Source organism: Macaca mulatta, chromosome 4, assembly GCF_049350105.2.
Source record: "Macaca mulatta isolate MMU2019108-1 chromosome 4, T2T-MMU8v2.0, whole genome shotgun sequence".
NCBI classification, from domain to species: Eukaryota; Metazoa; Chordata; class Mammalia; order Primates; family Cercopithecidae; genus Macaca; species Macaca mulatta.
In genome coordinates this window covers 94405742-94421662 of record NC_133409.1, presented here as the reverse complement: position 1 = coordinate 94421662, position 15921 = coordinate 94405742, and the positions used below count along the sequence as shown (strand labels likewise).

At 35.8% G+C, this 15921-nt stretch overlaps 1 long non-coding RNA gene across 1 annotated transcript in view; it reads left to right on the top strand.

Annotated features, from left to right (window-relative positions):
* LOC144340658 (uncharacterized) overlaps nt 1-15503 on the top strand; it is a 52013-nt gene extending 36510 nt beyond the window's left edge. Inside the window, exons 2-3 of the long non-coding RNA XR_013416904.1 lie at nt 14598-14655; nt 15435-15503. This is a non-coding gene — a long non-coding RNA (uncharacterized LOC144340658). The remainder of the gene's footprint in view (nt 1-14597; nt 14656-15434) is intronic.
* Nucleotides 15504-15921: the final 418 nt, after the last annotated feature.

Genomic DNA, 15921 nt, shown 5'->3' with positions numbered 1-15921 from the left:
TTTAGCAGAGACATGTAACATACAAAGTAATCTTGATTTTAAAATCATTAGAATCAATGATTTTAGAATCCTCTAACCAAATTAAACTTATAAATATGAGAATTATAATATGGGCATGAAACATATACCTGATGAGATTAACTGTAGATTGGACATTGCAAAGGAAAAGATTAGTGAATTTAAATATGTAGTAATAGAAACTATCCAAAATTGAACACAGACTATAAAAAGGAAACATTATAAATTAAAAATTAAAAATCTATACGACAAATCCTAAATCAGTCACTAAAATTATATATATTGTTAATAAACAAACAATGGAGATAAAATGAAATTATACACACACACATGCACACACAAATTCAATCCAAATGAAAGCAGAAAAAGAAGAAAAAAGAGAGGAAAAAAATGTAAAAATAGCAAGATGAGTGACAAATTTATAATATCCACAATAACATTAAGTGTAAAATTGTCTAAATGTCCAAGTTAAAAGGCAGAAATTGGCTGAGCATGCTAGTTCACACCTATAATCTCAGCATTTTGGGAGGCCAAGGCAGGAAGATCACTTGAGCCCAAGAGTTAGAGACCAGCCTGGGAAACATAGTGGGACATCATCTCTACAAAAGAGAAAAAAATATTAGCCAGGTATGATAGGACATTCCTGTAGTACCAGTTACTTGGGAGACTAAGGTGGGAGGACTGCTTGAGCCTGGTGGGAGGTTGAGGGTAGAATAAGTCATAATTGTACCACTTGAGCTCCATCATGTGTAACAGAGTGACACTCTGTCTCAAAATTAATAATAAAATAATAAAAAGTAAATAAATAATGAAAAGACAAAAATTGTTAGCTGGATTTAAAAGCAAAACTTGATCACATGTTGCTAATAAGAAACTCATTTTAAATATAAAGACATAAATAAGTTGAAAGTAAAAGGATGTAAACAGTTGTACTATGATAACATTAATCCAAAGAAAGCTGGAGTCGCTATATTAGTGTCCCATCCCCAAAGTAGATTTTAGAGAAAATAATATTACTCAGGATATAGAACATCATTTAATAATGGTAAACGCATCAGTTTGTGAAGATGGCATAACAATCCTAAATGTTTCTGCAGCTAATAGGATAGTTTTAAAATATATAAAGAGAAAATTGATAGAACTGTAAAGATAAATAGGCATTCCATAATTATAGCAAAAGTTTTAATATTCTCTTCTCAATAATTAATAGTAGTGTAAAAAGAAAATCATGGGGGATATAGAATACATGAACAACACTATCAATAAAATTGACATAATCAATGATTTTAGAATACTCTAACCCAAAACGACAAGATTTATATTGTGTAGAAGTGCACATGGAATATTTACTAACATTGACCATAAAACAAGCCTCAATAAATTTAAAACAATTTAAGTTACACAGAGTATGTTCTTTCACTACAAAGAAACGAAACCGGAAACTGATAACAGAAAGAAAATCCAACCAATCCCAACATATATGGAAAGAAAACAATATACTTTTAAATAACCTGTGGATCAAATAATAAATCAAAAGTGAAATCCGAAAGACTCTGAAGTGAATGAAAATGAAGTTACAATGTATCAGAATTTGTTGGATACTACCAAAGCAGTACATAGAGAAACAGTTTTAACACTAAATTCTATATTAGGAAATAACAAAGACCCAAATGACACCCACTTCCATCTTAAAAAAAAAAAAAAAAAAAAAGGATGAAAAAGTAGACAAAGAGAAATGACAAAGATCAGAATAAAAGTAAATAAAGTAGAAACAGAAAAAAAAAAACACACAGAGAAGTATAAATAAAATCAAAACCTGGATCTTTGAGAAAGTTAATTTATTTAATAACAGATACCTACACTTACCAGGAAAAAATAAAGCAGATTATCAAAGAATGAGAGTGATGATATTATGACAAAATCTACAGATATTGAAAAGTTAATAAAGAAATGTTATGACCAATTTTATACTACTAATAAAATGTAGATAAAATTGGAAAATTTTTTAAAGCAATACTAAGTTTTTTCAACATGAAATCGAGATAACCTGAATAGTCCTTTTTCTACTAAAGACACTGAATTTAAAGAACTCACAATTTAAAACAAAACAAAACAAATAACAACAACAAAAAAACTCCTGGCCTATATGGCTTCACTGGGGTATTTTACTAAAAACTTAAGGAAAAATAATGTCAATTCTATACAAAATCTTATAGAAATTGAAAAACAACATCACTTATCATTAGAGAAGTCACCAATTACAAAAATTAGATAACAATACACACAAACTAGAATGGGTCAGAAATACAGACCAAATCAAATATTAGTAAAAATGTAGAGAAAGTGGAACACTCCTATTCTTTTGATTGTTATGAAAAATGGCAGGAGCACTTTAGAAAACAGTTTTACAATGTTACTTATATGTTACACATACACTTACTATATGATTCAGACACTCCACTCCTAGGTATTTACTCAAAAAATACGTAAGCATATATCTGTCTATGTACACAAATGTGCAGGGCAGCTATATTTGTATTAACCCGAGACTGAAAACAATCAAATGTCCTTAAACAGGGGAATATATAAAGAAATTGTGGTATATCCATGCAGAAGAATATTACTCAACAATGTAAATGAATGAACTGCTAATACAACAACATAATCATACTAATTTTAAAAAGATAAACATAATGTATACCGTATGACTTCACATAGATGCAATTCTTGAAAATGAAAACTAAGCTATGGTGTCAGAAAGCAGATCAGTGTTTCCCTGGGCATTGAGAATGACACAATGAGAAGAAGGGTGAAGGATTACAAAGGAGCTTGAGGAGACTTCTGGATGATGAATACACTCATTGTTTTGGTTGTGAGGAAGGTTTAACATGTGTATAAACTGGTTGCTGTTCTCTTTATGTACAGGGTCAACATCTTGTTCAGGTCTACCGTATTGTGGGGAGGGTCATGGATGGCCTCTTTTTCTCATATGTAATGATGATACAACTACAATTAAGATTCTTTAATGGCAAATTATTTAGTAACTAATGGTAAATTTTTATCTGTTCTAAGCAATGGAATTTTTGAAAAACTCATATTATGAATGCTATTTTGCACTGATAACAATTTTTTATGAAGAAATAATAGAGCTATAAAATTATAACTGATAAATTTATATTAAAATGAAGCAATTAGAATATCTAAAATGGCTTTATGTTTGAAAACATGTTAAATTAGCAACTCTGAAGTCCAAGCTGCCTAATAAGAAGAATTCTTTACTAACCATTTTTTTTCCAAGATGGCAGCTTCTTTGAAATAGCAAGATCAACTCTGTGAGCTTTAATTTAAGAGGCAAAATGGAAAACCACTGGAATCATGAAGGACACCTCAGATCAACTTTAGTGATTACAATTCAACATGGGATTTGCGTGGGGAAAAAGATCCAAACCAGATCATTCTTCCCCTTATCCCTTCCAAATATCATGTTGTTCTCATATTACAGAATACAATAATGAATTCCCAACAGTCCCTCAAAGTGTTAACTAATTCCAGCATTAACTCGAAGGTTCAAAGTCCCAAGTCTCATCTGAGGAAAGGCTAGTCCCTTCTGTGCATAAGCCTGTAAAGTAAAAACAAACAAACAAAAAATCAAATTAGTTATTTCTGAGAAACAATGGGAGTATAGGCATTGGGTAACTACTCCCATACCAAAAGGGAGAAATCAGCCAAAAGAAAGAGGCTACAGACCCCATGAAAGTCCAAATCCAGCAGGGCAGTCATGAAGTATTTTTTACTTTTTTTGAGACAGAGTCTCACACTGTCATCCAGGCTAGAGCACAGTGGTGCAATCTCAGCTCACTGCAACCTCCACCTCCCGGGTTCAAGCTATTCTCCTGCCTCAGCCTCCTGAGTAGCTGGGATTACAGGCATGCACCACCATGCCTGGTTAATTTTTTGTATTTTTAGTAAAGACAGGATTTCATTATGTTGGCCAGTCTAATCTCAAACTCCTGACCTCATGATCTGCCCTCCTCAGCCTCCCAAAGTTCTGCAATCTTAAAGAGTCAAAATAATCTTTGACTCCATGCAAAGGGTGAGCTCCCAGAGCCTTGGGCAGCTCCGCCCCTGTAGACTTTGCAGGGTTTAGCCCCTACAGTTGCTCTCATGGGTCAGCATTCAGTTCCAATGGCTCTCTCAGGCTGAGGATTTAAGCTGCTGGTGGATATAACATTCTGGGCTCTGAAGGACAGTGGCCCTTTTCTCACAGCTTCACGAGGTAGTACCCTAGTGGGGATTCTGTGTGGAAGCTCCAACCCCACATTTCCCTTCTGCATTGCCATAGTGGAGGTTCTCCATAAGGGCTCAGCCCCTGCATTAGGCTTTTACCTAGATACCCAAGAGTTTCATACATGCTCTGAAATCTAGGTGCAGGCTCTCAAGCCTTAACTCTTGCATTCTGTGCACCCACAGGTTTAACACCACTTGGAAGCTGCCAAGGCTTACAGTTTGCACCCTCTGAAGCAGTGGCTCAAGCTGTTCCCTGGGCCCATTTGAGCCACAGCTGGGACTGGAGTGGTTGAGACTCAAGGAGCAGTGTCCCAAGGCCCCACAGGGTGGTGGGACCCTGGGCCTGGCTCATAGAATTATTCTTTCCTCCAAAACCTCTGGGCCTGTGATAGGAGGGGCTGCTGAGAATGAGGTTCTCAGAAATGCCTTGCAGGCCTATTTTTTTTCACTGTCTTGGCTATCCACACTTGCCTCCTTTTTGCTTGCACAAAATCTCTACAGGTGTTTAAATTCCTCTCCAGAAAATTGGTTTTTCTTTTTTACTGCACAGCCAGGCTGCAAATTTTCCAAACTTTTGTACACTCTTCCGTTTTAAATAGAAGTTCTACTTTCAGATCATTTCTTTGCTCACACATAGAAGCCTAGGCTGTTAGAAGCAGCCAGGTACTTCTTGAATACTTTGCTGCTTAGAAATTTCTTCTGCCGGATACCCTAAATTATCACTCTCAAGTTCAAAGTTCCATAGATCCCTAGGGCACAACACCACAAAATTCTTTGCTAATATATAACAAAAGTGACCTTTGCTCTAATGCCCAGTAAGTCCCTAATTTGCATCTGAGGCCTCCTCAGTCTGGACTTCATTGTACATTCTGCAGAATGTACACCAAGCATGATTGCAAAGACCTTGGAGAGCTTTTACTCATGGTGGAAGGGAAAGCCAGAACAGGAATCTTCACATGGCTGAAGCAGGAGGAAGAGAGAATAGAGAGAACTGCCTCACACTTTTAAACAACCAGATCTCACAAAAACTCACTCACTATGGTGACCAAAGGGGATGGTGCTAAGCCATTAGAAACCACCCCCACAATCCAATCACCTCTCATCAGGCCCAACCACCAATACTGCGGATTATAATTTGACATAAAATTTTAGTGGGAACAGAGATCCTAACTATATCTGGGCCCCTCTCTGCTCCATGCCCAGGCAGATCTCCAGGTATTGGTAGCAATCGCTTGGTAGACTGAGCTGCCCCACCCTTCCTGCTCAGAGATTACGGTGCAGCAGTGTCTGCTCTATTCCATATCCAGGGAGATTTCCAAGCAGTCAGAGAATTTGCTTGCCTGAATTAGCAGCCTGAGCTGGCCCTCCCTTACTGTGCAGAGACCATGGTTAAGTAGGACCCTCTCTATCCTATACCCAGACATATCTCCAAGCAGTCAGAGAATTTGCTTGCCTGAATTAGCAGCCTGAGCTGGCCCTCCCTTACTGTGCAGAGTCCATGGTTAAGTAGGACCCTCTCTATCCTATACCCAGACATATCTCCAGGTATGTAGATCATCCATTCTCTCAGATTGGAAGTTTAGACTCTCTCTACTTCCTCTGGCAGATAACTTGGGGCCAAAGAGGTTTCCCAGCTCTATGCTTAGGCACACTGCTTGGAACTTGGTGATCACCTACTGGATTCTCCCTCAGTGCTGATGCTCATACCTGACATCAGGGGACTTGTAGGTTAGCCAGCCTGGTTTGGCCCCATCCATCTCTCTCCTCCACTGGTCTGGGGCTGAGCAGGGAGCTCAGACCACTGTGACCTCCACAGATCAGCTCATTGCCTGAGGAAACAGAGAAATCTCCTGGTAAACAAAGGTCAAGTATATACTCAGTCACATTGGCCGAAGCCAGCTCCTACCCCAAAGAGCCATCTATTGTATTGTAGGTCAAACTGCAGAGCCCAATACAAAATCCACTGAAAAATTGCATAGGGCTTTAGAAGCAAAGCCAAAAGACCCTATCCAACTTGTAGGTTGGCCAGCCTGGCCAACATGGTGAAACCCCGTCTCTACTAAAAATACAAAAAATTACCTGGGTATAGTGGTGGGCACCTGTAATCCCAGTTACTCAAGAGGCTGAGGCAGGAGGATCACTTCAGAAAAATCTGAAGGTAGTGATACCAGCAAAGGATTGCACTAGCTGTTCATCAATGGTCCCTAACCAAAAAGAAAACTCAAAAATAACAGATAAAGAATTCTAAGCATGGATTACAATGAAACACAATAATAACCAAGACAAGACTGAAAGTCAACACACACAAAACACCTTCTAACCAGTCTTTCAAACTAACTCAGTCAGACAAAAATAAACAAAAAGAAATTTAAGAAATGAACAAAGTCTTTGAGAAATATGAGATTAGATAAGACCAAATCTGTGAATTACTGACATTCCCGAGAGAGAAGGCAAAAATGTAAACAATCTAAAAAACATATTTGAGAGAGTAATTGAATAAAAGTTCCCTAATCTTGCTAGAGAGGTAGACATTCAGATACAAGAAATCCAGAAAACACTTGTGCCAATACATATAGTCACCAGGCTGTCCAAGGTCAATGCTAAAGAAAAAATCTTAAAGGCTGAAAAAGGCCAGATGACATACAGAGGGAACTAAATCATGCTAACATCAGACTTCTCAACAGAAACTTTACAAGCCAGGAGAGACTGGGAGGATATTTTCAGCATTCCTAAAGAAAATAAAATTCCAATCAAGAATTTTATATCCTGCCAAACTAAGCTTCAGAAGCAAACCAGAAATAAAATATTTCCCAACAAGAAAGCATTAGGGGAAATCCTTACCCTTAGGCCAACCGTGCTCAACATCTTTAAGGAATTTCTAAACATGAAAACAAAAGAACAATACCTGATGTCATGAAAACATACTTAAGTACATAAGCCATAGACCCTACAGAGCAACCACATAATAGAAACTACAAAGCAATCAGCTAACATCTTGTAATATCATTAAAACCTTACATTTCAAGGATAACCTTGAAAGTAAATGGTCTAATGCTACACTTAAAAGACACAGAGTTGTAAGTTGGACAAAGAAAGGAGATCTATCTTTCTGCTATGTTAAAAAAAACCCATCTCATACAAAATGACAGCTAGTATTAAAATAAAGGGTTGGAGGAAGATCTATCACATAAACAGAAAATTTTAAAAAGCAGATGTCACTACTTTTATATAAGATGAAAAAGGCTTTAAATCAACAAGAGTAAAAAAGGACAAGGAAAAGAAGGGCATTACATAATAATGAAGTGTTTAATTCAACAAGAAGATATAACTATACCAAATATATACACAGCCAACACTGGAGCAACCAGATTGATAAAACAACTACTTAACCTACAAAAAGACTTGGCTATAAAATTATAATGGTGGTCTTCAGCACCACTCTGATAGCATTAGACAGATCACCAAAGCAGAAAATTAAAAAATAAATTCTGGACTTGAATTCAACACTTCACCAATTGGACCTAATAGATATAACAGAATATTTCCCTCATCAATGACAGAATATAAATTCTTCTCATCTGCACATAGAACCTACTCCAAGACTGACCACATGCTTGGCCATAAAGCAAGTCCCAGTAAATTCAAAATGTTGAAATCATACCAACCAATAATAATCTCAGACCATAGTGGAATGAAAATAGTATTCAATATTATGAATGTCTCCCAAAACCATTCAATTACATGATAATTAAACAACTTGCTCTTGAATGACTTTTGGGTAAACAATGAAATTAAAGCAAGAATCAACAAATTATTTGAAACAAATGAAAACATAAACAACATATAAAAATCTCTGAGCTACAGCAAAGGTAGTGTTAAAAGGAAACTTCATAGTGCCAAACACCTACCTCAGAAAGACAGAGAGATTTCAAACTAATAATTGAACATCATACCTAGAGGAACTAGAAAAAGAAGAAACGAACTAATCCCAAAGCCAGCAGAAGAAAAGAAAAAACTAAATTCAGAACAGAACTGAATAAAATTGAGACCCAAAAATGCATAGAAAGAATCGATCAAACCAAAAGTTGGTTACTTGATAGGATAAAGATTGATACATCACTATCTAGATTAACAAAGAAACAGAAGATCCAAATAAGCACAACCAGAAGTGACTAAGGTGACTTTACAACTGATTCCACAGAAATACAAGAGATCCTTAGAGACTATTATGAACACCTATGTGTACACAAACTAGAAAATCTAGAAGAAATGAATACATTCCAAGCAATGTATAACCTCCCAAGACTGATTCAGGAATAAGCCTTGAACAGACCAATATTGAGTTCCAAAATTGAATTAAAAAATACAATCCCATTTACAATAGCCACAAAAAATACCTAGCAATACACATAGATGTTAGAAAATGCATATAAGGAGAACAAAACACTGAAGAAAAAAATCATACATAACACAAACAAATAGAAAAATGTTCCATGCTCATGGATTGGAAGAATCAATATTGTTGAAATGACCAAATTGTTCAAAGTAATCTGCTGATTCGACACTATTTCTATCAAACTACCAATGCCATTTTTTACAAAATTAGAAAATATTATTAAAAATTTCATATGAAATCACAAACGATCCCAAATAGTCAAATCAATTCTAAGCAAAAAGAACAAACCTAGAGGCATTATATTACCTCAGTTCAAACTATACTATAAGGTTACAATAACCCAAAAAAGCATGGTACTGTTATTAAAAACAGACATATAGATCAATGGAACAGAGCAGAACAGTAGTCCCCAAACTTTTTGGCACCAGGGACCAGTTTCAAGGAAGACACTTTTTCCACGGACCAGGGTTGGGCATGGGAGATGGTTTCTGGATGAAACTGTTCCACCTCAAATCATCAGGCATAAGATTCTTATGAGGAGCGTGCAACTTAGATCCCTTGCATGTAGAGTTCACAATACGGTTCAAGGTCCTATGAGAATCTAATGCTGCCGCTGGTCTGACAGGAGGCAGAGCTCAGGCAGTAATGCAAATGATGGGAAAGCCTGTAAATATAGAAGAAACTTCACTCGCTCACCCACCGCTCACCTCCTTCCCACTGCTCTGTGGCCTAGGGGTTGGAGGCCCCTAGAGTAGAGAACCCAGAAAGAAAGCCATCCACCTGGAGCCCTCTGATCTTGCACAGCATTGACAAAAATAATAAATGTGAAAAGGACTCTCTCTTCAATACATGGTGCTGGGATAGCTGGCTAGTCATAGACAGAAGAATGAGGCTCAAACGCTACCTTTCATCATATACAAAAACGAACCCAAAATTGATGAAGAATTTAAATGTAAGACTACAAACTATAAAAATCTTAGAAGAAAACCTAGGAAGCACCATTCTGGATACCAGCGTTGGTAAGAAATTTATGACTAAGTCCTCAAAAGCAATTGCAACAAAACAAAAATTGAGAAGTAAGATCTAATTAAACTGAGAGCCAAAGAGCTTCAGCAAAGATAAGTTTCTTTTCAACAGCAAAACAAACTATCAACAAATAGACAATCTACAGAATGAGAGAAAATATTTGCAAACTATGCATCTAACAAAGGTCTAATATCCAGAATCTGTAAAGGACTTAAACAATTCAACAAGCAAAAACCCCCAAATAATCAGAGTAAGAAGTAGGTAGAATATATGAACAGACACTTCTCAAAAGAAGACATACAAGCAGCCAACAAACATATAAAAATGCTTAACATCACTAATCATCAGAGAAAGGCAAATTAAAACCACAATGTGATAACATTTCACACTCATCACAATGACTTTTTAATAAAAAGAAAAAAGTCAGAAAACAAGAGATACTAGCAAGGTTGTGCATGGAAAGGATGCTTATGTACTGTTGGTGGGAATGTAAATTAGTTCAGTCACTGTGGAAAGCACTTTGGAGATTTTTCAAGGAACTTACAACAGAACTACCATCTGACTTAGCAATCCTACTACTGGGTACACGGAAATACATTATTTTATTTAAAAAATGCATATACTTGTGTGTTTATTACAGTACTATTCCCAGTAGAAAAGACATGGAATAAATCTTGGTGCTCATCAATTGTGTATTAGATTTTTTTAAAAAGTGGTACATATACACCATGGAATACTTCATAGCTATAAAAAATAACAAAATGTATGCCACATATATGCAGCTAGAGACCATTATCCTAAGTGAATTAACACAGGAACAGAAAACTCCAGCCTGTGAAAGCACCTTTGGGGACTCTATGAAGCTGCAGGGGTGGAGCTTCCCAAAGCCTTCGGAGCCCACTCTTTGCAGCAGTGTATCTTGGATGTGGAACATGAAGTCAAAGGAGGTTATTTTGGAGTTTTATGATTTAACGACTGTCCTGCTGTGTTTCAGACTCGTGTGGGGCCTGTAACCCCTTTCTTTTGGCTGATTTCTTCATTTGGGAATGGGAATGTTTACCTAATGCCTATATCCACATTGTATTTTAGAAGTAAATAACCTGTTTTGAATTTACAGGCTCATGGGTGAAAGGGACTTGCCTTATCTCAGATTAGATTTTGGAGTTTAGACTTCTGAGTTAATGTTGGAATAAATTAAAACTTTGGGAGATATTGGGAAAGCATAATTGTATTTTGTAATGTGAGAAAGACATGAGATTTGGGGAGCCGGGGTGGAATAATATAGTTTGGGTGTTTGGATTTTTGTCCCCACCCAAATCATATCATATCATATTACCCTAATATCATGTTGAAATATAATTCCAATTTTGGAGGTGGGAGATGTTTTGGTCATGTGGGCAGATCCCTTAAGACTTGGTACTGTTTTTGTGCTATTATGTTCTTGTTAGATCTGGTAGGTTAACGTGTGTGGCACCTCCCCTGCTCTCTCTCTCTCTGTCTCTCTCTCTCTCTCTCTCAAACTCTCTGTCTCTTTCTCTCTCTTCCTCCTGCTTTCACCACATGATTTTCGTGCTCCCACTTCACTTTCTGCCATGATTGTAAACTTTTTGAAGCACTCACCAGAAGCTGAGCAGATGCTGATGCCATGCTTATATGGCCTGCAGAACTGTAATCCAATTTAACCTCCTTTCTTTATCAATTACCCAGCCTCAGATATTTCTTTGAAACAACTCAAGAATGGCCTAAAACAGGTACACATGGACAGAAGTATGGCAAGAATAGACACTGGAAGCTACTAGAGAAGGAAAAAAGGGAAGCAAAGGTCAAAAAACTAACTACTGGGTGCTATTCTCACTACCTGGGTGACGGGATCATTTATACCCCAAACCTCAACATCACACAATGTACTCATGTAACAAAACTTTAGCATCACACAATATACTCGTGTAATAAACAATATGGCTTGAGTCTAAAATAAAAGTTGAAATTTAAAAAACAAAGCCAAATTAAAAAATAAAATAACTATCCAGTGATAACCATGTTCAAAATAACACATTGATGGAATAGTGAGTCTTATTATAATGATTTAATATTCACTAGAAATGAAATATTAAAATGATAATTGACATTTAGAAATCTATAATCATAATTCAATTATTATAGCATACTGACTTTTTATAAATATAACATATCAGAAAGTGTCAATACAATTATTTGTTAACAAGAAAAACTGATAAAATAATGGAAGTGCTTCTTATTAAAAATATGTAATGAATTGTATTCATCCTGTGAATGTCTGTGTAGTTTTATTTCTTAGATACTACAAAAAGCATTTATGTGATCATTTTAATTTTTTGACATCTCAAAAAAATATTGTATAATATTACTGCTTTCAAAATCAAATTTAATATCCTGACCTAATGCATTATATGCTTAAGGATTATGTAGCTGTCAAAATTAATACCTAAAAAATTAAAAGTAATATATGTTATCCAAAGGTAAAAAATGTCTAATCTTCCTTTGGCTATAAACAAAATAAAGAACAATAATTATTGAAGAATGGTAGAATGTGATCCATTAGCATTTAAATAAAAATATATGAGATTTATTTTATGATTAAAAATGGTTAAGAATTTATATAAGAAGATTTTCTTGGTAAAAGTCCTTCTGTCCTGTAATTGATTATTAAGATATTTTCTGATAAACCCAAGCTACTTGGAGTTGAGTGTCCACCATCTTTTCAACAAAATAAATATTTTATAAACAAACTCATAATTTTTAGGCATAATCTCTCTTCATCTATTTATTTCAATAATACTACCTTTCTTCCAGAAATCCAGTGTCAAAATACAGACTGCTGTTCATTTTTGTCTCCTATTAGTGGCACCATAACTAATTCTGCTGTTTAACTTGCTTGTGAGTCACTCACATTCAGCCAATTGCATCAGTCATACCGCAGCAGGCCTGTGCTGACCACATGACTCCCCAGCCTCAAACCATTTAAGTAAATTCCAATATCTATGAGATCTTTTCCAACATTTTTACTGGGATTAAGGCCTTCCAAAATCTTTTCCCTGGAAATCATTAAGACACTCAGAAGGTTCAGAACCCTGGCTAATGGCAGAAAAAAAAATCCTATATACTAAATTATTAGTGTCTCTGATTGTTTTCCCATCTGCTTTCAGAAGGTCTAGCTTGAAGTGATAGCAGTTTGCAAGGCACCAATTGCGTTTGAATATCCTGGTCTTTTGCTAACAAGGCTCCAATGTCAGTGAATACATGATGTGAATCCAAAAATCAAGTAGCAGAAGACTGTTTTGCTGTCACCTTACCAGGACCCCCAACATCCTAGCTTCAGGGGAATATTTGCACAATTCCCCTCCCCAGTTCAACTCAACTAGTTCCATACATCAAATCATACCTAATGAATAATATTATCTGTAAAGTGAATCATAAATATTTATTAGAGCTTACAGTTAGACTCTCTCTTTAGAGTAATCACATAAATAACAATACTCTTAGTCATTGTGTGAGTTCCAATTATTGTCTTTAAAGAAATTGTCGTTGGGGAACTTTAAGTAACATGTCAAAGATCATAAACCTAGGTAGTGATGGAGTCAAGATAATAATTTCAGTGTGTCAAACTCCAAAACCCCTTCTCCCCCAAATTATTCTATACATGTATTTTCTTATATTTCAACTTATTCCAAAGGTATCAGGTGATATGCTGGAAAATGTACAACAATAAGGCTACTACTATAACACCACCACAAAAACAAAGTCTAGCTAATAGTTTGGTACCATTTGTCCCTTCAGAGAAGTTTAGATAAAAATTACATTTTTATTTGACTAACAACTCTGTCTGATGACAATAATATGAATACTCTGATTATAATTATTTCTTACTTACTCTTTCACACTCCCTCTGTTTGTGTAAGCACTGGCATAGTTGTTCATTTTTCACCAGAGGCCATAAGTCAATTGAATACTCAAGCAAAGATTTTGAATTAGATTGTTTTCCCTTCATTATTGCAAAAGACGGTTCTTTAGCTGTGAAATGGATATATAAATTCTTCTCAAGCACCAATCAGGAAAAATATACTGCAAATTTTTCTTAAGTGAGGGATAATCGTGCCGCTTTTCTTCATCATATTTCTTAAATCAATTTCCTTTTTTTCCTTTTCCATGACCACCACTACCAATTTTAATTCTTGTTGTCTGTTATCTAAATTATTTCACTACCTATAAATTTGTCTTCCATCTCTAGCCTTCCTTCAGAATTTCTTATGCATGAGGCCAGCCAGAATTTTTAAAACAGTTTCTTATACCATTATATTTCCCAAACTTGCCATTATTCTTTATTATCTTTTCCTGAAGGGTAAAGGACATTTAACATTCATTTGTCTATCTAGCCACACTTGATCTAAGTCAAAAGGTGGAGAATCAGTGTATTCAAACCAACAAAAAACACAGGAATAATATTCCCATGCATCTTCTTTTATATGTATGTTTAAGGAACAGATACATAAATATGTGAATAAAAGTGTTTTATATACAGAAATGCCTTATATCAAATACATGTAGTATTTGAATGTGTTGTGCATTTTCATGTCATATGGATACTGTCTTAACCTGCTATTGTGAGACCACATTCACATACAATAAGCAAGCTTATGGAATTTAAAACTGTGCCAACAAATCTTTGATCATAGTCCCATAAAAGGTGTAATATAATTCCCCTCCCCCTAAGAATGAGTTGAACTTACTGCCTTGTGCCTATTCTAGTGGATAGAATATGATGAAAGTTACAGTGTGTGACTCCAAGACTAGCTTATAAAAGGCAGTGTGGTTTCCACCTTACTCTCTCTAGGTTCACTCACCCTGGAGAAAGCCAGCTGCATAAGGACACTTAGGCAGAGGACCATGAGGTAAGAAACTGAGATCTCCAAGCAATGGCCTGTGAGGGACTCATGTCACCTGACAATGTCCATGTGAGTGAGCTTGGAAGCAGTTTTACCAAACTCAGTCAAGTGTTCAAATGATTGTAGTCCCAGCCGAAAACTTGTAACATTGCATCCCAGCCAAACATTGCAGTTTCATGGCAGACCCTTAACCAGAGCCGTCCAAATCAGCTTTTCTGTTTTCCCAATCCATGGGTATAGTGAAGAAATAAATGTTTAAGTCATTACAATTTGGAATAATTTCTTATATAAAAATAAATAACTAATGGGGCATCTAGAGGTAGATTTTAGTGAGTAGATTCTAGTGAGTGCATGGGAAGATATAAAGAATATGGTCAGAAATAATTAATCTGTTTCCTCTATTTTTTACTTGTAGAAATTAATAATCATTATACCAAGAATGTAGCAGCATTTGCATGATGTATTTGGGTTGCAAAATAGAAAACACAGCTCAGACTTCATCATCATCATCATTACCTTTCTTACAAAAAATATTGAAAACATTTTCACAAAATACTTTATTATTTTATTTTATTTTATTTTATTTTATTTTATTTATTTATTGAGACGGAGACTTGCTCTGTCGCCCAGGCTGGAGTGCAGCGGCGCCATCTCGACTCACTGCAAGCTCCGCCTCCTGGGTTCACGCCATTCTCCTGCCTCAGGCTCCGGAGTAGCTGGGACTACAGGCACCCGCCACTACGCCCCGCTAATTTTTTTTTTTTTTTTTTTTTTTGTATTTTTAGTATTGACGGAGTTTCACCACGTTAGCCAGGATGGTCTCCATCTCCTGACCTCTTGATCCGCCCGCCTCGGCCTCCCAAAGTGCTAAGACTACAGGCTTGAGCCACTGCACCCGGCCCATTTTCACATAATGCTTTTATAAGAGCTTTGTGAAGCCATTGAGTGACATATTGTAGCTTCTTAGGGACTCAGAAAATACAGAATTTCATGTGCCACAAGTACTCTGCATGTAATCTTTGCTTTTTTTCTTATTTTAGTAAAATAAACCCTATATTGTTAGTTGGTTATTTATAGTGAATTATATTTTCACAAATGACATATGTTTTCATAGTATATATGAACTTGAATAGAATGGCTCCATGATTAGTATTACAATTGGTTTGTAAAGCATGCATTCCAGCTAAAATACTACCCTTTTTCTCCTTTCATGTCTTTTTATAATAACATTGAGCTTAAATTACACATTATATTTTCTTTTATATTATACCA